Below are 25376 nucleotides of genomic sequence, written 5' to 3' on the forward strand. Positions count from 1 at the left end.
AGAACTTGCATACGGTGACCATAGCCACGATAGTCGCTAAGAGGCAAGCAGTCTGGAGACTTCAGTATTGACGACCGACGCAATTTGTTCCATCGCATACAAGAAAGTGCAAGGAATGCAGAAAACTGTGAATTGTGCATCGGAAGTCTTTACCTGGAGTTCCAGGAGATTTACATACGGTGTCCATAGCTACGTAAGTCGATTAGTGGAAGTCGTCTGGAGAAAGTATTATTGACTCGCAACACAATTAGTGTATTACATCGTCAACAAGGGGCTTCAAGGAAAAATGTAAACTGTAAATTACACATCAAAATCAATTAACTTGACTCTCTTGAGCACTTCCATACTGTGACCATAGTTACTTTAGCTGCTTTGTGAGAAGACATCTGAGGACTGCATTACTACCTCAAGACGCAATTTGTGTGTTCCATCAAGGATAGGAGGCTTGAAGGAGTACAGTAAACTGTAAATTGCTCATCCGAAGCAATTAACTTGACTCCCAGGAGGACTTCCTTATGGTGACCATAACCACGATATTCGTCTTGTGAGAAGTCATGTGAAGACTGCATTATAGACTCGCCTCGCAATTTGTGTATTTCATCGTCTACAAGAGGCCTCGAGGAATACGGTAACTGTAAATTGCTCATTCGAAGAAATTAACTTGACACCCAGGAGGTCTTCCTTATGGTGATAATAGCCGCATTGGTGGCTTTGTCAGAAATCATCTGGAGATTGCATAATGTACTCGCGACACATTTTGTGTGATCCATCGTCGACTGGAGGATTCAAGGAATACAGTAAACTGTAAATTGCGCATCGGAAGCAATTAACTTGACTCCGAGGAGGACCTCCACACGCTGACCATAGCCACGATATTCGCATTCGTGAAAAGTCATTTGGGGACTGCATAATGTACTCGCGACGCATTTTGTGTGTTCCATAGTCGACTGGAGGATTCAAGGAATACAGTAAACTGTATATTGCGCATCGGAAGCAATTAACTTGACTCCAATAAGGACCTCCACACGGTGCCCATATCCACGACATTCGCAAGGTGAAAAGTGATGTGGGGACTGCATTATTGACTTGCGACACATTTTGTGTGTACCATCGTCGACTGGAGGATTCATTCAATACAGTAAACTGTAAATTGCGCATCGGAAGCAATTAACTTGACTCCGAGGAGGACCTCAACACGGTGACCATAGCTACGAAATTCGCATTGTGATAAATCGTCTGGGGACTACATTATTTACTCTTGACGCATTTTGTGTGCACCATCGTCGACTGGAGGATTCAAGGAATACAGTAAACTGTAAATTGCGCATCGGAAGCAGTTAACTTGACTCTGAGGAAGTCCTCCACACGGTGACCATAGCCACGATATTCACATCGTGAAAAGTCATCTAGGGACTGCTTAATCTACTCACGACGCATTTTGTGTGTTCCACCGTCGACTGGAGGATTCAACGGATACAGTAAACTGTAAATTGCGCATCGGAAGCAATTAACTTGACTCCGAGGAGGACCTCCACACGGTGACCATAGCCACGATTATCGTACTGTGAAAAGTCAACTGGGGACTGCATTATTGACTCGTGACGCATTTTGTGTGTTCCATCGTCGACTGGGGGATTCAATTAAGAAGGGTAAACTGGCTGGGCTGATAGCAGGAAATTTAAAGGGGGAGGAACTACATCTCATGGTGGAAATTCTTTTTTAGTGTAAGATCAGTGTCCAGTGGGAAACTCAGCCAGGCAAGTACTAAAGATGTTAAAAAAGTTCAAGATACTCTCAAAAGTAATAGTGAAAAATAATGTTAGTATATTTCATCAAAATATTGGGGGATTGAAGAATAAAAGTACTAAAGATGTTAAAAAAGTTCATGATACTCACAAAAGTAAAGTGAAAAATACTGTTAGTATATTTCATCAAAATATTGGGGGATTGAAGAATAAAATTGATGAGCTTCTGCTTTGTTTAGAAGATATAGAAACCAAGAATGTAATAGATATACAATGCATGTCTGAGCATCACATTGTCACTGATATGCAAAAGGTTAGCATCAATGGGTACAAATTAGCTGCACATGTAAGTAGAGATAATATGATGAGAGGAGGAGTTGCCATATATGTCAAAAGCTTCCACAGTGCAAAAAATTTAGAAACTAAAAAATTTTGTGTAGAGCAACATATGGAAGCATGTGCCACTGAACTTAAACTAAATGATGGCACTTTCATAATTGTAACAGTGTATAGGTGCCCCTCAGGTAATTTCCAGCTATTTCTAGAAAACTTGGATGCTTTGTTGTGCTATCTGTCAGACAGGGGGAAGCAAATTATCTTTTGTGGGGATTTCAATGTTGATTCCCTGAAAGAGTGTAATAGGAAGAATGACCTTTTAGTATTACTCAGTTCTTTCAATTTGAGCTCCGTCATTGATTTTCCTACTCAGATAACAAAGAACAGCAGCACATTGATAGATAACTTTTTTATAGACCAAGATAAGTTTAAGGACATAAATGTTTATCCTGTTGAGAATGGTCTTTCAGATCATAGTGCACAGCTTGTTACAGTACATGACATAGCTCCATGCAGTATAATAAATCAGACTTTCAAAGCAGTGCATTCAATTAACAATATAAATATTGCAAACTTTAGGGAAAGCCTACAGCAGCTAGACTGGGATGAAGTGTATAAGGAACCTGATGCACACTTGAAATATAACTTATTTCACAATACATTTTTAAGGGTATTTGAAAATTGTTTTCCCAAGAAAATAGTTAAACAGAATCCCAAGAAAACATATAAAAAACCTTGGCTAACTAAAGGAATAAGAATATCTTGCAACCGTAAAAGAGAACTGTATCTAACAGCAAGAGGGAGTACTGACCCCGAAATTGTTCAATATTATGAAAACTATTGTGCGGTACTAAGAAAAGTTATTAAAAAGTCCAGAAGCATGTGTATCATGTCTGAGATCAGTAACTCTGATAATAAAATTAAAGCAATTTGGAATATTATTGAAAGGGAAACAGGGCAACCAAGAGCACAGGAAGACTTTAGTGCAATAAAACTGAATGACAAGTGCACTAACAAACAATCAGAAATTGAAAATATTTTGAATAATCATTTTTTAAATGTTGTGGAGAAAATAGGATCTAGATCTTCACTAGAAGAGGCAAGGCTATTAATAGAAGAGGCCATACCTGCGCAGTTTGAAACAACTGTAATTCCACCAACCTCTCCCTCTGAAATCAGTAAAATAATAAACTCACTGAAAAGTAAAAGCTCTTACGGAATTGATGGCATTTCCAGCAAAGTACTTAAAGCTTGTTCCCCACAGATAAGTAGGATTCTCAGCCACGTATGTAATAGCTCTTTGGAGCAGAGTGTTTTCCCTGATAGACTGAAATATGCCATTGTAAAACCATTGCATAAAAAGGGGATACGTCGGATGTCAACAACTACCGCCCAATCTCTCTTCTGACAGCTCTATCAAAAACTTTTGAGAAAGTAATGTATTCAAGAGTAGCCTCCCATATTTGTAAAAATAAAGTACTAACAAAATGTCAGTTTGGTTTTCAGAAAGTCTTTTCAACAGAAAATGCTATATATGCTTTCACTGATCAAATATTAAATGCTCTGAATAACCGGACATCACCCATTGGTATTTTTTGTGATCTCTCAAAGGCCTTTGATTGTGTAAATCATGAAATTCTTTTAGATAAGCTAAATCATTATGGTTTGAGTGGGGCAGTGCACAAATGGTTTAATTCATACTTAACTGGAAGAATGCAGAAAGTTCAAATAAGTGGTTGATGTAATGTTAAAACAACAGCTGATTCCTCAAACTGGGGTGCTATCAAGCACGGGGTCCCACAGGGTTCGGTCTTAGGTCCTTTACTGTTCTTGATATACATTAATGACTTACCATTCCACACTGATGAAGATGCAAAGTTAGTTCTTTTTGCTGATGATACAAGTATAGTAATAACATCCAAAAACCAAGAACTAAGTGATGTAATTGTAAATGATGTTTTTCACAAAATTATTAAGTGGTTCTCAGCAAACGGACTCTCTTTAAATTTTGATAAAACACAGTATATACAGTTCCGTACAGTAAATGGCACAACTCCAGTAATAAATATAGAATTTGAACAGAAGTCTGTAGCTAAGGTAGAATTTTCAAAATTTTTAGGTGTGTCCATTGATGAGAGGTTAAACTGGAAGCAACACATTGATGGTCTGCTGAAACGCCTGAGTTCAGCTACGTATGCTATTAGGGTTATTGCAAATTTTGGTGATAAGAATCTCAGTAAATTAGCTTACTATGCCTACTTTCATTCACTGCTTTCGTATGGCATCATATTCTGGGGTAATTCATCGTTGAGTAGAAAAGTATTCATTGCACAAAAACGTGTAATCAGAATAATTGCTGGAGCCCACCCACGGTCATCCTGCAGACATCTATTTAATGATCTAGGGATCCTCACAGTAACCTCACAGTATATATATTCCCTTATGAAATTTGTTGATAATAATCCAACCCAATTCAAAAGTAATAGCAGTGTGCGTACCTATAACACCAGGAGAAAGGATGATCTTCACTATGCAGGGTTAAATCTGACTTTGGCACAGAAAGGGGTAAATTATGGTGCCAGAAAAGTCTTTGGGCACCTACCAAACAGCATCAAACGCCTGACAGATAGCCAACTAACATTTAAAAATAAATAAAAAGAATTTCTAGATGACAACTCCTTCTACTCATTGGCTGAATTTTTAGATATAAACTAAGTAAAAAAAAAAAAACTTAATCATTAGTGTCATGCAATATTTTGTGTAATATAATTTCTTGTACAGACATCTTTTATTAACCTGAACCGTTCCACATCATTACGAAGTGACGTATTCATGATCTATGGAACAAGTATTAATCTAATCTAATCTAATCTAACTTGACTCCGAGGAGGACCATCACACGGTGAACATAGCCACGAAATTGGCATCGTGAAAAAACATCTGGGGACTGCATTATTGCCTCGCGACGCATTTTGTGTGTTCCACCGTCGACTGGAGGATTCAACGAATACAGTAAACTGTAAATTGCGCATCGGAAGCAATTAACTTGCTCCGAGGAGGAACTCCACATGGTGAAAATAGCCACGATATTCGCAACGTGAAAAGTCATCTAGGGACTGCATTATTGACACGCCACGCATTTTGTGTGTTCCACCGTCGACTGGAGGATTCAACGAATACAGTAAACAGTAAATTGCGCATCGGAAGCAATTAACTTGACTCCGAGGAGGACCTCCACACTGTGACAATTGCCACGATATTCGTATTGTGAAAAGTCATCTGGGGACTGCATTACTGAGTCGTGACGCATTTTGTGTCTTCCATCGTCGATTGGAGGATTCAAGGAATACAGTAACCTGTAAATTACACATCGAAAGCAATTAACTTCACTCCGAGGAGGACCTCCACACGGTGAACATAGCCACGATATTCGCATCGTGAAAAGTCATCTGAGGACTGCATAATGTACTCGCGAAGCATTTTGTGTGTTCCATCGTCGACTGGAGGATTCAAGGAATACAGTAAACCGTAAATTGCGCATCGGAAGCAATTAGCTTGACACCGAGGAAGACCTCCAGACGGAGACCATAACCACGATATTCGCAACCTGAAAAGTCATCTGGAGACTGCATTATTGACTCTCCACGCATTTTGTGTGTTCCACGTCGACTGGAGGATTCAAGGAATATAGTGAAACGTAAATTGCGCATCGGAAGCAATTAGCTTGACACCGAGGAGGACCTCCACACGGGGACCATAACCACGATATTCGCATCGTGACAAGTTACCTGGGGACTGCATTATTGACTCGCGACGGATTTTGAGTGTTACATCGTCGACTGGAGGATTCAAGGAATACAGTAAACTGTAAATTCCGCATCGGAAGCAATTAACTTGACTCCGAGGAGGACCTCCACACGGTGACCATAGCCACGATATTCGTTTTGTGAAAAGTCATCTGGGGACTGCATTGTTGACTCGTGACGCATTTTGTGTGTTCCATCGTTGACTGGAGGATTCATGGAATACAGTAACCGGTAAATTACACATCGGAAGCAATTAACTTGACTCATAGGAGGACCTCCACACGGTGACCATAGCCACGATATACGCATCGTGAAAAGACATCTGGTGACTGCATTATTGACATGCGACACATTTTGTGTGTTCCATCGTCGACTGGAGGATTCAAGGAATAGAGTAAACTGTAAATTGCGCATCGGAAGCAATTAACTTGACTCCGAGGAGGACCTCCACATGGTGACTATAGCCACAATATTCGCATTATGAAACGTCATGTGGGGACTGCATAATGTATTCGCGTCGCATTTTGTGTTTTCCATCGTCGACTGGAGGATTCAAGGAATACAGTAAACTGTAAATTGCGCATCGGAAGCATTTAACTTGAGTCTGAGGAGGACCTCAACATTGTGACCATGGCCACAATATTCGCATCTTGAAAAGCCATGTGGGGACTGCATATTGACTCGCAACGCATTTTGTGTGTTACATCGTCGACTGGATAATTCAAGGAATAGAGTAAACTGTAAATTGCGCATCGGAAGCAATTAACTTAACTCCGAGGATGACGTCCACACGGTGACCATGGCTTCGATATTCGCATCGTGGAAAATCATCTGGGGACTGCATTATTGACTCGCGACGCATTGTGTGTTCCATCGTCGACTGGAGGATTCAAGGAATACAGTAAACTGTAAATTTCGCATCGGAAGCAATTAACTTGCCGCCGAGGAGGACCTCCACACGGTGACAATAGTCACGATATTTGCATCGTGAAAAGTCATCTGGGGACTGAATTATTGACCCGCAACGCATTTTGTGTGTTCCACGTTGACTGGAGGATTCAAGGAATACAGTAAACTGTAAATTGCGCATCGGAAGCAATTAACCTGAATCCGAGGAGTTTCTCCACGCGGTGACCATACACACGATATTCGCAACGTGGAAAGTCATCTGGGGACTGCATTATTGACTCGCGACGCATTTTGTGTGTTCCATCATCGACTGGAGGATTCATTCAATACAGTAAACTGTAAATTGCGCATCCGAAGCAATTAACATGACTCCGAGGACGACCTCCACACGGTGTCCATACCCACGAAATTCGCATTGTGATAAATCGTCTGGGGACTACATTATTTACTCTTGACGCATTTTGTGTCCACCATCGTCGACTGGAGGATTCAAGGAATACAGTAAACTGTAAATTGCGCATCGGAAGCAGTAAACTTGACTCTGAGGAAGTCCTCCACACGGTGACCATAGCCACGATATTCACATCGGGAAAAGTCATCTAGGGACTGCTTAATCTACTCACGGCGCATTTTGTGTGTTCCACCGTCGACTGGAGGATTCAACGGATACAGTAAACTGTAAATTGCGCATCGGATGCAATTAACTTGACTCCGAGGAGGACCTCCACACGGTGGCCATAGCCACGATTATCGTACTGTGAAAAGTCAACTGGGGACTGCATTATTGACTCGTGACGCATTTTGTGTGTTACATCGTCGACTGGATAATTCAAGGAATAGAGTAAACTGTAAATTGCGCATCGGAAGCAATTAACTTAACTCCGAGGATGACGTCCACACGGTGACCATGGCTTCGATATTCGCATCGTGGAAAATCATCTGGGGACTGCATTATTGACTCGCGACGCATTTTGTGTGTTCCATCGTCGACTGGAGGATTCAAGGAATACAGTAAACTGTAAATTTCGCATCGGAAGCAATTAACTTGCCGCCGAGGAGGACCTCCACACGGAGACAATAGCCACGATATTTGCATCGTGAAAAGTCATCTGGGGACTGAATTATTGACCCGCAACGCATTTTGTGTGTTCCACGTTGACTGGAGGATTCAAGGAATACAGTAAACTGTAAATTGCGCATCGGAAGCAATTAACCTGAATCCGAGGAGTTTCTCCACGCGGTGACCATACACACGATATTCGCAACGTGGAAAGTCATCTGGGGACTGCATTATTGACTCGCGACGCATTTTGTGTGTTCCATCATCGACTGGAGGATTCATTCAATACAGTAAACTGTAAATTGCGCATCCGAAGCAATTAACATGACTCCAAGGACGACCTCCACACGGTGTCCATACCCACGAAATTCGCATTGTGATAAATCGTCTGGGGACTACATTATTTACTCTTGACGCATTTTGTGTGCACCATCGTCGACTGGAGGATTCAAGGAATACAGTAAACTGTAAATTGCGCATCGGAAGCAGTAAACTTGACTCTGAGGAAGTCCTCCACACGGTGACCATAGCCACGATATTCACATCGGGAAAAGTCATCTAGGGACTGCTTAATCTACTCACGGCGCATTTTGTGTGTTCCACCATCGACTGGAGGATTCAACGGATACAGTAAACTGTAAATTGCGCATCGGATGCAATTAACTTGACTCCGAGGAGGACCTCCACACGGTGGCCATAGCCACGATTATCGTACTGTGAAAAGTCAACTGGGGACTGCATTATTGACTCGTGACGCATTTTGTGTGTTCCATCGCCGACTGGAGGATTCAAGGAATACAGTAAACTCTAAATTGCGCATCGGAAGCAATTAAGAAGGGTAAACTGGCTGGGCTGATAGCAGGAAATTTAAAGGGGGAGGAACTACATCTCATGGTGGAAATTCTTTTTTAGTGTAAGATCAGTGTCCAGTGGGAAACTCAGCCAGGCAAGTACTAAAGATGTTAAAAAAGTTCAAGATACTCTCAAAAGTAAAGTGAAAAATAATGTTAGTATATTTCATCAAAATATTGGGGGATTGAAGAATAAAAGTACTAAAGATGTTAAAAAAGTTCATGATACTCACAAAAGTAAAGTGAAAAATACTGTTAGTATATTTCATCAAAATATTGGGGGATTGAAGAATAAAATTGATGAGCTTCTGCTTTGTTTAGAAGATATAGAAACCAAGAATGTAATAGATATACAATGCATGTCTGAGCATCGCATTGTCACTGATATGCAAAAGGTTAGCATCAATGGGTACAAATTAGCTGCACATGTAAGTAGAGATAATATGATGAGAGGAGGAGTTGCCATATATGTCAAAAGCTTCCACAGTGCAAAAAATTTAGAAACTAAAAAATTTTGTGTAGAGCAACATATGGAAGCATGTGCCACTGAACTTAAACTAAATGATGGCACTTTCATAATTGTAACAGTGTATAGGTCCCCCTCAGGGAATTTCCAGCTTTTTCTAGAAAACTTGGATGCTTTGTTGTGCTATCTGTCAGACAGGGGGAAGCAAATTATCATTTGTGGGGATTTCAATGTTGATTCCCTGAAAGAGTGTAATAGGAAGAATGACCTTTTAGTATTACTCAGTTCTTTCAATTTGAGCTCCGTCATTGATTTTCCTACTCGGACAACAAAGAACAGCAGTACATTGATAGATAACTTTTTTATAGACCAAGATAAGTTTAAGGACATAAATTTTTATCCTGTTGAGAATGGTCTTTCAGATCATAGTGCACAGCTTGTTACAGTACATGGCATAGCTCCATGCAGTATAATAAATCAGACTTTCAAAGCAGTGCATTCAATTAACAATATAAATATTGCAAACTTTAGGGAAAGCCTACAGCAGCTAGACTGGGATGAAGTGTATAAGGAACCCGATGCACACTTGAAATATAACTTATTTCACAATACATTTTTAAGGGTATTTGAAAATTGTTTTCCCAAGAAAATAGTTAAACATAATCCCAAGAAAACATATAAAAAACCTTGGCTAACTAAAGGAATAAGAATATCTTGCAACCGTAAAAGAGAACTGTATCTAACAGCAAGAGGGAGTACTGCCCCCGAAATTGTTCAATATTATGAAAACTATTGTGCGGTACTAAGAAAAGTTATTAAAAAGTCCAGAAGCATGTGTATCATGTCTGAGATCAGTAACTCTGATAATAAAATTAAAGCAATTTGGAATATTATTGAAAGGGAAACAGGGCAACCAAGAGCACAGGAAGACTTTAGTGCAATAAAACTGAATGACAAGTGCACTAACAAACAATCAGAAATTGAAAATATTTTGAATAATCATTTTTTAAATGTTGTGGAGAAAATAGGATCTAGATCTTCACTAGAAGAGGCAAGGCTATTAATAGAAGAGGCCATACCTGCGCAGTTTGAAACAACTGTAATTCCACCAACCTCTCCCTCTGAAATCAGTAAAATAATAAACTCACTGAAAAGTAAAAGCTCTTACGGAATTGATGGCATTTCCAGCAAAGTACTTAAAGCTTGTTCCCCACAGATAAGTAGGATTCTCAGCCACGTATGTAATAGCTCTTTGGAGCAGTGTGTTTTCCCTGATAGACTGAAATATGCCATTGTAAAACCATTGCATAAAAAGGGGATACGTCGGATGTCAACAACTACCGCCCAATCTCTCTTCTGACAGCTCTATCAAAAATTTTTGAGAAAGTAATGTATTCAAGAGTAGCCTCCCATATTTCTAAAAATAAAGTACTAACAAAATGTCAGTTTGGTTTTCAGAAAGGCTTTTCAACAGAAAATGCTATATATGCTTTCACTGATCAAATATTAAATGCTCTGAATAACCGGACATCACCCATTGGTATTTTTTGTGATCTCTCAAAGGCCTTTGATTGTGTAAATCATGAAATTCTTTTAGATAAGCTAAATCATTATGGTTTGAGTGGGGCAGTGCACAAATGGTTTAATTCATACTTAACTGGAAGAATGCAGAAAGTTGAAATAAGTGGTTGATGTAATGTTAAAACAACAGCTGATTCCTCAAACTGGGGTGCTATCAAGCACGGGGTCCCACAGGGTTCGGTCTTAGGTCCTTTACTGTTCTTGATATACATTAATGACTTACCATTCCACACTGATGAAGATGCAAAGTTAGTTCTTTTTGCTGATGATACAAGTATAGTAAAAACATCCAAAAACCAAGAACTAAGTGATGTAATTGTAAATGATGTTTTTCACAAAATTATTAAGTGGTTCTCAGCAAACGGACTCTCTTTAAATTTTGATAAAACACAGTATATACAGTTCCGTACAGTAAATGGCACAACTCCAGTAATAAATATAGAATTTGAACAGAAGTCTGTAGCTAAGATAGAATTTTCAAAATTTTTAGGTGTGTCCATTGATGAGAGGTTAAACTGGAAGCAACACATTGATGGTCTGCTGAAACGTCTGAGTTCAGCTACGTATGCTATTAGGGTTATTGCAAATTTTGGTGATAAGAATCTCAGTAAATTAGCTTACTATGCCTACTTTCATTCACTGCTTTCGTATGGCATCATATTCTGGGGTAATTCATCGTTGAGTAGAAAAGTATTCATTGCACAAAAACGTGTAATCAGAATAATTGCTGGAGCCCACCCACGGTCATCCTGCAGACATCTATTTAATGATCTAGGGATCCTCACAGTAACCTCACAGTATATATATTCCCTTATGAAATTTGTTGATAATAATCCAACCCAATTCAAAAGTAATAGCAGTGTGCGTACCTATAACACCAGGAGAAAGGATGATGTTCACTATGCAGGGTTAAATCTGACTTTGGCACAGAAAGGGGTAAATTATGGTGCCAGAAAAGTCTTTGGGCACCTACCAAACAGCATCAAACGCCTGACAGATAGCCAACTAACATTTAAAAATAAATAAAAAGAATTTCTAGATGACAACTCCTTCTACTCATTGGCTGAATTTTTAGATATAAACTAAGTAAAAAAAAAAACTTAATCATTAGTGTCATGCAATATTTTGTGTAATATAATTTCTTGTACAGACATCTTTTATTAACCTGAACCGTTCCACATCATTACGAAGTGACGTATTCATGATCTATGGAACAAGTATTAATCTAATCTAATCTAATCTAACTTGACTCCGAGGAGGACCATCACACGGTGAACATAGCCACGAAATTGGCATCGTGAAAAAACATCTGGGGACTGCATTATTGCCTCGCGACGCATTTTGTGTGTTCCACCGTCGACTGGAGGATTCGACGAATACAGTAAACTGTAAATTGCGCATCGGAAGCAATTAACTTGACTCCGAGGAGGACCTCCACATGGTGAAAATAGCCACGATATTCGCAACGTGAAAAGTCATCTAGGAACTGCATTATTGACTCGCCACGCATTTTGTGTGTTCCACCGTCGACTGGAGGATTCAACGAATACAGTAAACTGTAAATTGCGCATCGGAAGCAATTAACTTGACTCCGAGGAGGACCTCCACATGGTGAAAATAGCCACGATATTCGCAATGTGAAAAGTCATCTAGAAACTGCATTATTGACTCGCCACGCATTTTGTGTGTTCCACCGTCGACTGGAGGATTCAACGAATACAGTAAACTGTAAATTGCGCATCGGAAGCAATTAACTTGACTCCGAGGAGGACCTCCACACGGTGACAATAGCCACGATATTCGTATTGTGAAAAGTCATCTGGGGACTGCATTACTGAGTCGTGACGCATTTTGTGTGTTCCATCGTCGAATGGAGGATTCAAGGAATACAGTAACCTGTAAATTACACATCGAAAGCAATTAACTTCACTCCGAGGAGGACCTCCACACGGTGAACATAGCCACGATATTCGCATCGTGAAAAGTCATCTGGGGACTGCATAATGTATTCGCGAAGCATTTTGTGTGTTCCATCGTCGACTGGAGGATTCAAGGTATACAATAAACTGTAAATTGCGCATCGGAAGCAATTAACTTGATGCTGAGGAGGTCCTCCACACGGTAAACATAGCCACGTTATTCACATCGTGAAAAGTCATCTAGGGACTGCTTAATGTATTCGCACCGCATTTTGTGTGTTCCACCGTCGACTGGAGGATTCAACGGATACAGTAAACTGTAAATTGCGCATCGGAAGCCATTAAATTAACTCCGAGGAGGACCTCCACACGGTGAAAATAGCTACAATATTCGCAACGTTAAAAGTCATCTAGGAACTGCATAATTGTCTCGCCACACATTTTGTGTGTTCCACGTCGACTGGAGGATTCAAGGAATACAGTAAACCGTAAATTGCGCATCGGAAGCAATTAGCTTGACACCGAGGAAGACCTCCACACGGAGACCATAACGACGATATTCGCATCGTGACAAGTTACCTGGGGACTGCACTCTTGACTCGCGACGGATTTTGAGTGTTACATCGTCGACTGGAGCATTCAAGGAATACAGTAAACCGTAAATTCCGCATCGGAAGCAATTAACTTGACTCCGAGGAGGACCTCCACACGGTGACCATAGCCACGATATTCGTATTGTGAAAAGTCATCTGGGGACTGCATTATTGACTCGTGACGCATTTTGTGTGTTCCATCGTCGACTGGAGGATTCATGGAATACAGTAACCTGTAAATTACACATCGGAAGCAATTAACTTGACTCCGAGGAGGGCCTCCACACGGTGACCATAGCCACGATATTCGCATCGTGAAAATTCATCTGGGGACTGCATTATTGACTCGCGGCGCATTTTGTGTGTTCCATCGTCAACTGGAGGATTCAAGGAATACAGTAAACTTTAAATTTCGCTTCGGAAGCAATTAACTTGACTCATAGGAGGACCTCCACACGGTGACCATAGCCACGATATACGCATCGTGAAAAGACATCTGGTGACTGCATTATTGACTTGCGACACATTTTGTGTGTTCCATCGTCGACTGGAGGATTCAAGGAATAAATTAAACTGTAAATTGCGCATCAGAAGCAATTAACTTGACTCCAAGGAGAACCTCCACACGGTGACCATAGCCACGATATTCACATCATTAAAAGTCATCTGGGGAATGCATTATTGACTCGCGACGCATTTTGTGTGTTCCATTGTCGACTGGAGGATTCAAGGAATAGAGTAAACTGTAAATTGCGCATCGGAAGCAATTAACTTGACTCCGAGGAGGACCTCCACATGGTGACCATAGCCACAATATTCGCATTATGAAAAGTCATGTGGGGACTGCATAATGTATTCGCGTCGCATTTTGTGTATTCCATCGTCGACTGGAGGATTCAAGGAATACAGTAAACTGTAATTTGCGCATCGGAAGCATTTAACTTGAGGCTGAGGAGGACCTCAACATTGTGACCATGGCCACGATATTCGCATCGTGAAAAGTCATGTGGGGACTGCAATATTGACTCGCGACACATTTTATGTATTACATCGTCGACTGGATAATTCAAGGAATAGAGTAAACTGTAAATTGCGCATCGGAAGCAATTAACCTGAATCCGAGGAGTTCCTCCACGCGGTGACCATACACACGATATTCGCAACGTGGAAAGTCATCTGAGGACTGCATCATTGACTCGCGACGTATTTTGTGTGTTCCATCATCGACTGGAGGGTTCAATGAATACAGTAAACTGTAAATTGCGCATCGGAAGCAATTAACTTGACTCCGAGGTGGACCTCCACACGGTGACAATAGCCACGATATTCGTATTGTGAAAAGTCATCTAGGGACTGCATTACTGAGTCGTGACGCATTTTGTGTGTTCCATCGTCGAATGGAGGATTCAAGGAATACAGTAACCTGTAAATTACACATCGAAAGCAATTAACTTCACTCCGAGGAGGACCTCCACACGGTGAACATAGCCACGATATTCGCATCGTGAAAAGTCATCTGGGGACTGCATAATGTACTCGCGAAGCATTTTGTGTGTTCCATCGTCGACTGGAGGATTCAAGGAATACAATAAACTGTAAATTGCGCATCGGAAGCAATTGACTTGATGCTGAGGAGGTCCTCCACACGGTAAACATAGCCACGATATTCACATCGCGAAAAGTCATCTAGGGACTGCTTAATGTATTCGCACCGCATTTTGTGTGTTCCACCGTCGACTGGAGGATTCAACGTATACAGTAAACTGTAAATTGCGCATCGGAAGCCATTAAATTAACTCCGAGGAGGACCTCCACATGGTGAAAGTAGCTACAATATTCGCAACGTTAAAAGTCATCTAGGAACTGCATAATTGTCTCGCCACACATTTTGTGTGTTCCACGTCGACTGGAGGATTCAAGGAATACAGTAAACCGTAAATTGCGCATCGGAAGCAATTAGCTTGACACCGAGGAAGACCTCCACACGGAGACCATAACGACGATATTCGCATCGTGACAAGTTACCTGGGGAATGCATTATTGACTCGCGACGGATTTTGAGTGTTACATCGTCGACTGGAGCATTCAAGGAATACAGTAAACCGTAAATTCCGCATCGGAAGCAATTAACTTGACTCCGAGGAGGACCTCCACACGGTGACCATAGCCACGATATTCGTATTGTGAAAAGTCATCTGGGGACTGCATTATTGACTCGTGACGCATTTTGTGTGTTCCATCGTCGACTGGAGGATTCACGGAATACAGTAACCGGTAAATTACACATCGGAAGCAATTAACTTGACTCCGAGGAGGGCCTCCACACGGTGACCATAGCCACGATATTCGCATCGTGAAAATTCATCTGGGGACTGCATTATTGACTCGCGGCGCATTTTGTGTGTTCCATCGTCGACTTGAGGATTCAAGGAATACATTAAACTGTAAATTGCGCATCAGAAGCAATTAACTTGACTCCAAGGAGAACCTCCACACGGTGACCATTGCCACGATATTCACATCATTAAAAGTCATCTGGGGAATGCATTATTGACTCGCGACGCATTTTGTGTGCTCCATTGTCGACTGGAGGATTCAAGGAATAGAGTAAACTGTAAATTGCGCATCGGAAGCAATTAACTTGACTCCGAGGAGGACCTCCACATGGTGACCATAGCCACAATATTCGCATTATGAAAAGTCATGTGGGGACTGCATAATGTATTCGCGTCACATTTTGTGTATTCCATCGTCGACTGGAGGATTCAAGGAATACAGTAAACTGTAAATTGCGCATCGAAAGCATTTAACTTGAGGCTGAGGAGGACCTCAACATTGTGACCATGGCCACGATATTCACATCGTGAAAAGTCATGTGGGGACTGCATTATTGACTCGCGACACATTTTATGTATTACATCGTCGACTGGATAATTCAAGGAATAGAGTAAACTGTAAATTGCGCATCGGAAGCAATTAACCTGAATCCGAGGAGTTCCTCCACGCAGTGACCATACACACGATATTCGCAACGTGGAAAGTCATCTGAGGACTGCATCATTGACTCGCGACGTATTTTGTGTGTTCCATCATCGACTGGAGGATTCAAGGAATACAGTAAACTGTAAATTGCGCATCGGAATCAATTAACTTAACTCCGAGGAGGACCTCCACACGGTGACCATAGCTACGATATTCGCATGGTGAAAATTCATCTGGTGAGTGCATTATTGACTCGCGACGCATTTTGTGTGTTCCATCGTCGACTGGAGAATTCAAGGAATACAGTAAACTCTAAATTGCGCATCGGAAGCAATTAACTTGACTCCGAGGAGGACGTAGACACGGTGACAATAGCAACGCTATTCGCATCGTGAAAAGTAATCTGGGGACTGCATTATTGACTCGCGACGCATTTTGTGTGTTCCATCGTCGACTGGAGGATTCAAGGAATATAGTAATCTGTAAATTGCGCATCGGAAGCAGTTATCTTGACTCCGAGGAGGACCCCCACACCATGACCATAGCCACTATATTCGTAACGTGCCAAGTCATCTGCTGTCTGCATTATTAGCTCGCTTCGCATTTTGTGTGTTACATCGTCATCTGGAGGATTCAAGGAATACAATAAACTATAAAATGCGCATCGGCAGCAATTAACTTGACTCCAAGGAGGACCTCCACACGGTGACCATAGCCACGTTATTCGCATCATGAAAATTCATCTGGTGACTGCATTATTGACTCGCGACACATTTAGTGTGTATTAACGTCGACTGGAGGATTCAAGGAATACAGTGAACTGTAAATGGCGAATCGGAAGCAATTAACTTAAATCCGAGGAGGACCTCCACACGGTGACCATAGCCACGATATTCGCATCGTGGAAAGTCATCTGGGGACTGCATTATTGACTCGCGACGAATTTTGTGTGTTCCATCGTCGACTGCAGGATTCAAGGAATATAGTAAACTGTAAATTGCGCATCGGGAGCGATTAACTTGACTCCGAGGTAGGACCTCCACATGGTGACCATAGCCACGATATTGGCATCATTAAAAGTAATGTGGGGACTGCATTATTGACTCGCGACGCATTTTGTGTTTTCCATCGTCGGCTGGAGAGTTCAAGGAATACAGTAAACTGTAAATTGCGCATCGGAAGCATTTAACTTGACTCCGAGGAGGACCCGCACAAAATGACCATAGCCACGATATCAGTAACGTGAAAAGTCATCTGGGGACTCCATTATTGACTCGCGACATATTTTGTGTGTTCCATCGTCGACTGGAGGATTCAAGGAATACAATAAACTGTAAATTGCGCATCGGAAGCAGTTAAATTGACTCTGAGGAAGTCCTCCACGCGGTGACCATAGCCACGATATTCACATCGTGAAAAGTCATCTAGGGACTGCTTAATGTACTCACGACGCATTTTGTGTGTTCCACCGTCGACTGGAGGATTCAACGGATACAGTAAACTGTGAATTGCGCATCGGAAGCAATTAACTTGACTCCGAGGAGGACCTCCACACGGTGACCATAGCCACGATTATCGTACTGTGAAAAGTCAACTGGGGACTGCATTATTGACTCGTGACGCATTTTGTGTGTTCCATCGTCGACTGGAGGATTCAAGGAATACAGTAAACTCTAAATTGCGCATTGGAAGCAATTAAGAAGGATAAACTGGCTGGGCTGATAGCAGGAAATTTAAAGGGGGAGGAACTACATCTCATGGTGGAAATTCTTTTTTAGTGTAAGATCAGTGTCCAGTGGGAAACTCAGCCAGGCAAGTACTAAAGATGTTAAAAAAGATCAAGATACTCTCAAAAGTAAAGTGAAAAATAATGTTAGTATATTTCATCAAAATATTGGGGGATTGAAGAATAAAAGTACTAAGGATGTTAAAAAAGTTCAAGATACTCACAAAAGTAAAGTGAAAAATACTGTTAGTATATTTCATGAAAATTTTGGGGGATTGAAGAATAAAATTGATGAGCTTCTGCTTTGTTTAGAAGATATAGAAACCAAGAATGTAATAGTCATACAATGCATGTCTGAGCATCACATTGTCACTGATATGCAAAAGGTTAGCATCAATGGGTACAAATTAGCGGCACATGTAAGTAGAGATAATATGATGAGAGGAGGAGTTGCCATATATGTCAAAAGCTTCCAAAGTGCAAAAAATTTAGAAACTAAAAAATTTTGTGTAGAGCAACATATGGAAGCATGTGCCACTGAACTTAAACTAAATGATGGCACTTTCATAATTGTAACAGTGTATAGGTCCCCCTCAGGGAATTTCCAGCTTTTTCTAGAAAACTTGGATGCTTTGTTGTGCTATCTGTCAGACAGGGGGAAGCAAATTATCATTTGTGGGGATTTCAATGTTGATTCCCTGAAAGAGTGTAATAGGAAGAATGACCTTTTAGTATTACTCAGTTCTTTCAATTTGAGCTCCGTCATTGATTTTCCTACTCAGATAACAAAAGAACAGCAGTACATTGATAGATAACTTTTTTATAGACCAAGATAAGTTTAAGGACATAAATGTTTATCCTGTTGAGAATGGTCTTTCAGATCATAGTGCACAGCTTGTTACAGTACATGACATAGCTCCATGCAGTATAATAAATCAGACTTTCAAAGCAGTGCATTCAATTAACAATATAAATATTGCAAACTTTAGGGAAAGCCTACAGCAGCTAGACTGGGATGAAGTGTATAAGGAACCTGATGCACACTTGAAATATAACTTATTTCACAATACATTTTTAAGGGTATTTGAAAATTGTTTTCCCAAGAAAATAGTTAAACATAATCCCAAGAAAACATATAAAAAACCTTGGCTAACTAAAGGAATAAGAATATCTTGCAACCGTAAAAGAGAACTGTATCTAACAGCAAGAGGGAGTACTGCCCCCGAAATTGTTCAATATTATGAAAACTATTGTGCGGTACTAAGAAAAGTTATTAAAAAGTCCAGAAGCATGTGTATCATGTCTGAGATCAGTAACTCTGATAATAAAATTAAAGCAATTTGGAATATTATTGAAAGGGAAACAGGGCAACCAAGAGCACAGGAAGACTTTAGTGCAATAAAACTGAATGACAAGTGCACTAACAAACAATCAGAAATTGAAAATATTTTGAATAATCATTTTTTAAATGTTGTGGAGAAAATAGGATCTAGATCTCCACTAGAAGAGGCAAGGCTATTAATAGAAGAGGCCATACCTGCGCAGTTTAAAACAACTGTAATTCCACCAACCTCTCCCTCTGAAATCAGTAAAATAATAAACTCACTGAAAAGTAAAAGCTCTTACGGAATTGATGGCATTTCCAGCAAAGTACTTAAAGCTTGTTCCCCACAGATAAGTAGGATTCTCAGCCACGTATGTAATAGCTCTTTGGAGCAGGGTGTTTTCCCTGATAGACTGAAATATGCCATTGTAAAACGATTGCATAAAAAGGGGATACGTCGGATGTCAACAACTACCGCCCAATCTCTCTTCTGACAGCTCTATCAAAAATTTTTGAGAAAGTAATGTATTCAAGAGTAGCCTCCCATATTTCTAAAAATAAAGTACTAACAAAATGTCAGTTTGGTTTTCAGAAAGGCTTTTCAACAGAAAATGCTATATATACTTTCACTGATCAAATATTAAATGCTCTGAATAACCGGACATCACCCATTGGTATTTTTTGTGATCTCTCAAAGGCCTTTGATTGTGTAAATCATGAAATTCTTTTAGATAAGCTAAATCATTATGGTTTGAGTGGGGCAGTGCACAAATGGTTTAATTCATACTTAACTGGAAGAATGCAGAAAGTTGAAATAAGTGGTTGATGTAATGTTAAAACAACAGCTGATTCCTCAAACTGGGGTGCTATCAAGCACGGGGTCCCACAGGGTTCGGTCTTAGGTCCTTTACTGTTCTTGATATACATTAATGACTTACCATTCCACACTGATGAAGATGCAAAGTTAGTTCTTTTTGCTGATGATACAAGTATAGTAATAACATCCAAAAACCAAGAACTAAGTGATGTAATTGTAAATGATGTTTTTCACAAAATTATTAAGTGGTTCTCAGCAAACGGACTCTCTTTAAATTTTGATAAAACACAGTATATACAGTTCCGTACAGTAAATGGCACAACTCCAGTAATAAATATAGAATTTGAACAGAAGTCTGTGGCTAAGATAGAATTTTCAAAATTTTTAGGTGTGTCCATTGATGAGAGGTTAAACTGGAAGCAACACATTGATGGTCTGCTGAAACGTCTGAGTTCAGCTACGTATGCTATTAGGGTTATTGCAAATTTTGGTGATAAGAATCTCAGTAAATTAGCTTACTATGCCTACTTTCATTCACTGCTTTCGTATGGCATCATATTCTGGGGTAATTCATCGTTGAGTAGAAAAGTATTCATTGCACAAAAACGTGTAATCAGAATAATTGCTGGAGCCCACCCACGGTCATCCTGCAGACATCTATTTAAGGATCTAGGGATCCTCACAGTAACCTCACAGTATATATATTCCCTTATGAAATTTGTTGATAATAATCCAACCCAATTCAAAAGTAATAGCAGTGTGCGTACCTATAACACCAGGAGAAAGGATGATGTTCACTATGCAGGGTTAAATCTGACTTTGGCACAGAAAGGGGTAAATTATGGTGCCAGAAAAGTCTTTGGGCACCTACCAAACAGCATCAAACGCCTGACAGATAGCCAACTAACATTTAAAAATAAATAAAAAGAATTTCTAGATGACAACTCCCTCTACTCATTGGCTGAATTTTTAGATATAAACTAAGTAAAAAAAAAAAACTTAATCATTAGTGTCATGCAATATTTTGTGTAATATAATTTCTTGTACAGACATCTTTTATTAACCTGAACCGTTCCACATCATTACGAAGTGACATATTCATGATCTATGGAACAAGTATTAATCTAATCTAATCTAATCTAACTTGACTCCGAGGAGGACCATCACACGGTGAACATAGCCACGAAATTCGCATCGTGAAAAAACATCTGGGGACTGCATTATTGACTCGCGACGCATTTTGTGTGTTCCACCGTCGACTGGAGGATTCGACGAATACAGTAAACTGTAAATTGCGCATCGGAAGCAATTAACTTGACTCCGAGGAGGACCTCCACATGGTGAAAATAGCCACGATATTCGCAACGTGAAAAGTCATCTAGGAACTGCATTATTGACTCGCCACGCATTTTGTGTGTTCCACCGTCGACTGGAGGATTCAACGAATACAGTAAACTGTAAATTGCGCATCGGAAGCAATTAACTTGACTCCGAGGAGGACCTCCACATGGTGAAAATAGCCACGATATTCACAATGTGAAAAGTCATCTAGAAACTGCATTATTGACTCGCCACGCATTTTGTGTGTTCCACCGTCGACTGGAGGATTCAACGAATACAGTAAACTGTAAATTGCGCATCGGAAGCAATTAACTTGACTCCGAGGAGGACCTCCACACGGTGACAATAGCCACGATATTCTTATTGTGAAAAGTCATCTGGGACTGCATTACTGAGTCGTGACGCATTTTGTGTGTTCCATCGTCGAATGGAGGATTCAAGGAATACAGTAACCTGTAAATTACACATCGAAAGCAATTAACTTCACTCCGAGGAGGACCTCCACACGGTGAACATAGCCACGATATTCGCATCGTGAAAAGTCATCTGGGGACTGCATAATGTACTCGCGAAGCATTTTGTGTGTTCCATCGTCGACTGGAGGATTCAAGGAATACAATAAACTGTAAATTGCGCATCGGAAGCAATTAACTTGACGCTGAGGAGGTCCTCTACACGGTAAACATAGCCACGATATTCACATCGTGAAAAGTCATCTAGGGACTGCTTAATGTATTCGAACCGCATTTTGTGTGTTCCACCGTCGACTGGAGGATTCAACGGATACAGTAAACTGTAAATTGCGCATCGGAAGCCATTAAATTAACTCCGAGGAGGACCTCCACACGGTGAAAATAGCTACAATATTCGCAACGTTAAAAGTCATCTAGGAACTGTATAATTGTCTCGCCACACATTTTGTGTGTTCCACGTCGACTGGAGGATTCAAGGAATACAGTAAACCGTAAATTGCGCATCGGCAGCAATTAGCTTGACACCGAGGAAGACCTCCACACGGAGACCATAACGACGATATTCGCATCGTGACAAGTTACCTGGGGACTGCATTATTGACTCGCGACGGATTTTGAGTGTTACATCGTCGACTGGAGCATTCAAGGAATACAGTAAACCGTAAATTCCGCATCGGAAGCAATTAACTTGACTCATAGGAGGACCTCCACACGGTGACCATAGCCATGATATTCGTATTGTGAAAAGTCATCTGGGGACTGCATTATTGACTCGTGACGCATTTTGTGTGTTCCATCGTCGACTGGAGGATTCATGGAATACAGTAACCGGTAAATTACACATCGGAAGCAATTAACTTGACTCCGAGGAGGGCCTCCACACGGTGACCATAGCCACGATATTCGCATCGTGAAAATTCATCTGGGGACTGCATTATTGACTCGCGGCGCATTTTGTGTGTTCCATCGTCAACTGGAGGATTCAAGGAATACAGTAAACTTTAAATTTCGCTTCGGAAGCAATTAACTTGACTCATAGGAGGACCTCCACACGGTGACCATAGCCACGATATACGCATCGTGAAAAGACGTCTGGTGACTGCATTATTGACTTGCGACACATTTTGTGTGTTCCATCGTCGACTGGAGGATTCAAGGAATACATTAAACTGTAAATTGCGCATCAGAAGCAATTAACTTGACTCCAAGGAGAACCTCCACACGGTGACCATAGCCACGATATTCACATCATTAAAAGTCATCTGGGGAATGCATTATTGACTCGCGACGCATTTTGTGTGTTCCACTGTCGACTGGAGGATTCAAGGAATAGAGTAAACTGTAAATTGCGCATCGGAAGCAATTAACTTGACTCCGAGGAGGACCTCCACATGGTGACCATAGCCACAATATTCGCATTATGAAAAGTCATGTGGGGACTGCATAATGTATTCGCGTCGCATTTTGTGTATTCCATTGTCGACTGGAGGATTCAAGGAATACAGTAAACTCTAAATTGCGCATCGGAAGCAATTAACTTGACTCCGAGGAGGACGTAGACACGGTGACAATAGCAACGCTATTCGCATCGTGAAAAGTAATCTGGGGACTGCATTATTGACTCGCGACGAATTTTGTGTGTTCCATCGTCGACTGCAGGATTCAAGGAATATAGTAAACTGTAAATTGCGCATCGGGAGCGATTAACTTGACTCCGAGGTAGGACCTCCACATGGTGACCACAGCCATGATATTGGCATCATTAAAAGTAATGTGGGGACTGCATTATTGACTCGCGACGCATTTTGTGTTTTCCATCGTCGGCTGGAGAGTTCAAGGAATACAGTAAACTGTAAATTGCGCATCGGAAGCATTTAACTTGACTCCGAGGAGGACCCGCACAAAATGACCATAGCCACGATATCAGTAACGTGAAAAGTCATCTGGGGACTCCATTATTGACTCGCGACATATTTTGTGTGTTCCATCGTCGACTGGAGGATTCAAGGAATACAATAAACTGTAAATTGCGCATCGGAAGCAGTTAAATTGACTCTGAGGAAGTCCTCCACGCGGTGACCATAGCCACGATATTCACATCGTGAAAAGTCATCTAGGGACTGCTTAATGTACTCACGACGCATTTTGTGTGTTCCACCGTCGACTGGAGGATTCAACGGATACAGTAAACTGTGAATTGCGCATCGGAAGCAATTAACTTGACTCCGAGGAGGACCTCCACACGGTGACCATAGCCACGATTATCGTACTGTGAAAAGTCAACTGGGGCTGCATTATTGACTCGTGACGCATTTTGTGTGTTCCATCGTCGACTGGAGGATTCAAGGAATACAGTAAACTCTAAATTGCGCATTGGAAGCAATTAAGAAGGATAAACTGGCTGGGCTGATAGCAGGAAATTTAAAGGGGGAGGAACTACATCTCATGGTGGAAATTCTTTTTTAGTGTAAGATCAGTGTCCAGTGGGAAACTCAGCCAGGCAAGTACTAAAGATGTTAAAAAAGTTCAAGATACTCTCAAAAGTAAAGTGAAAAATAATGTTAGTATATTTCATCAAAATATTGGGGGATTGAAGAATAAAAGTACTAAAGATGTTAAAAAAGTTCAAGATACTCACAAAAGTAAAGTGAAAAATACTGTTAGTATATTTCATCAAAATATTGGGGGATTGAAGAATAAAATTGATGAGCTTCTGCTTTGTTTAGAAGATATAGAAACCAAGAATGTAATAGTCATACAATGCATGTCTGAGCATCACATTGTCACTGATATGCAAAAGGTTAGCATCAATGGGTACAAATTAGCTGCACATGTAAGTAGAGATAATATGATGAGAGGAGGAGTTGCCATATATGTCAAAAGCTTCCACAGTGCAAAAAATTTAGAAACTAAAAAATTTTGTGTAGAGCAACATATGGAAGCATGTGCCACTGAACTTAAACTAAATGATGGCACTTTCATAATTGTAACAGTGTATAGGTCCCCCTCAGGGAATTTCCAGCTTTTTCTAGAAAACTTGGATGCTTTGTTGTGCTATCTGTCAGACAGGGGGAAGCAAATTATCATTTGTGGGGATTTCAATGTTGATTCCCTGAAAGAGTGTAATAGGAAGAATGACCTTTTAGTATTACTCAGTTCTTTCAATTTGAGCTCCGTCATTGATTTTCCTACTCGGATAACAAAAGAACAGCAGTACATTGATAGATAACTTTTTTATAGACCAAGATAAGTTTAAGGACATAAATGTTTATCCTATTGAGAATGGTCTTTCAGATCATAGTGCACAGCTTGTTACAGTACATGACATAGCTCCATGCAGTATAATAAATCAGACTTTCAAAGCAGTGCATTCAATTAACAATATAAATATTGCAAACTTTAGGGAAAGCCTACAGCAGCTAGACTGGGATGAAGTGTATAAGGAAC

Source organism: Schistocerca gregaria, chromosome 3 (assembly GCF_023897955.1).
Source record: "Schistocerca gregaria isolate iqSchGreg1 chromosome 3, iqSchGreg1.2, whole genome shotgun sequence".
Taxonomy (NCBI): Eukaryota; Metazoa; Arthropoda; class Insecta; order Orthoptera; family Acrididae; genus Schistocerca; species Schistocerca gregaria.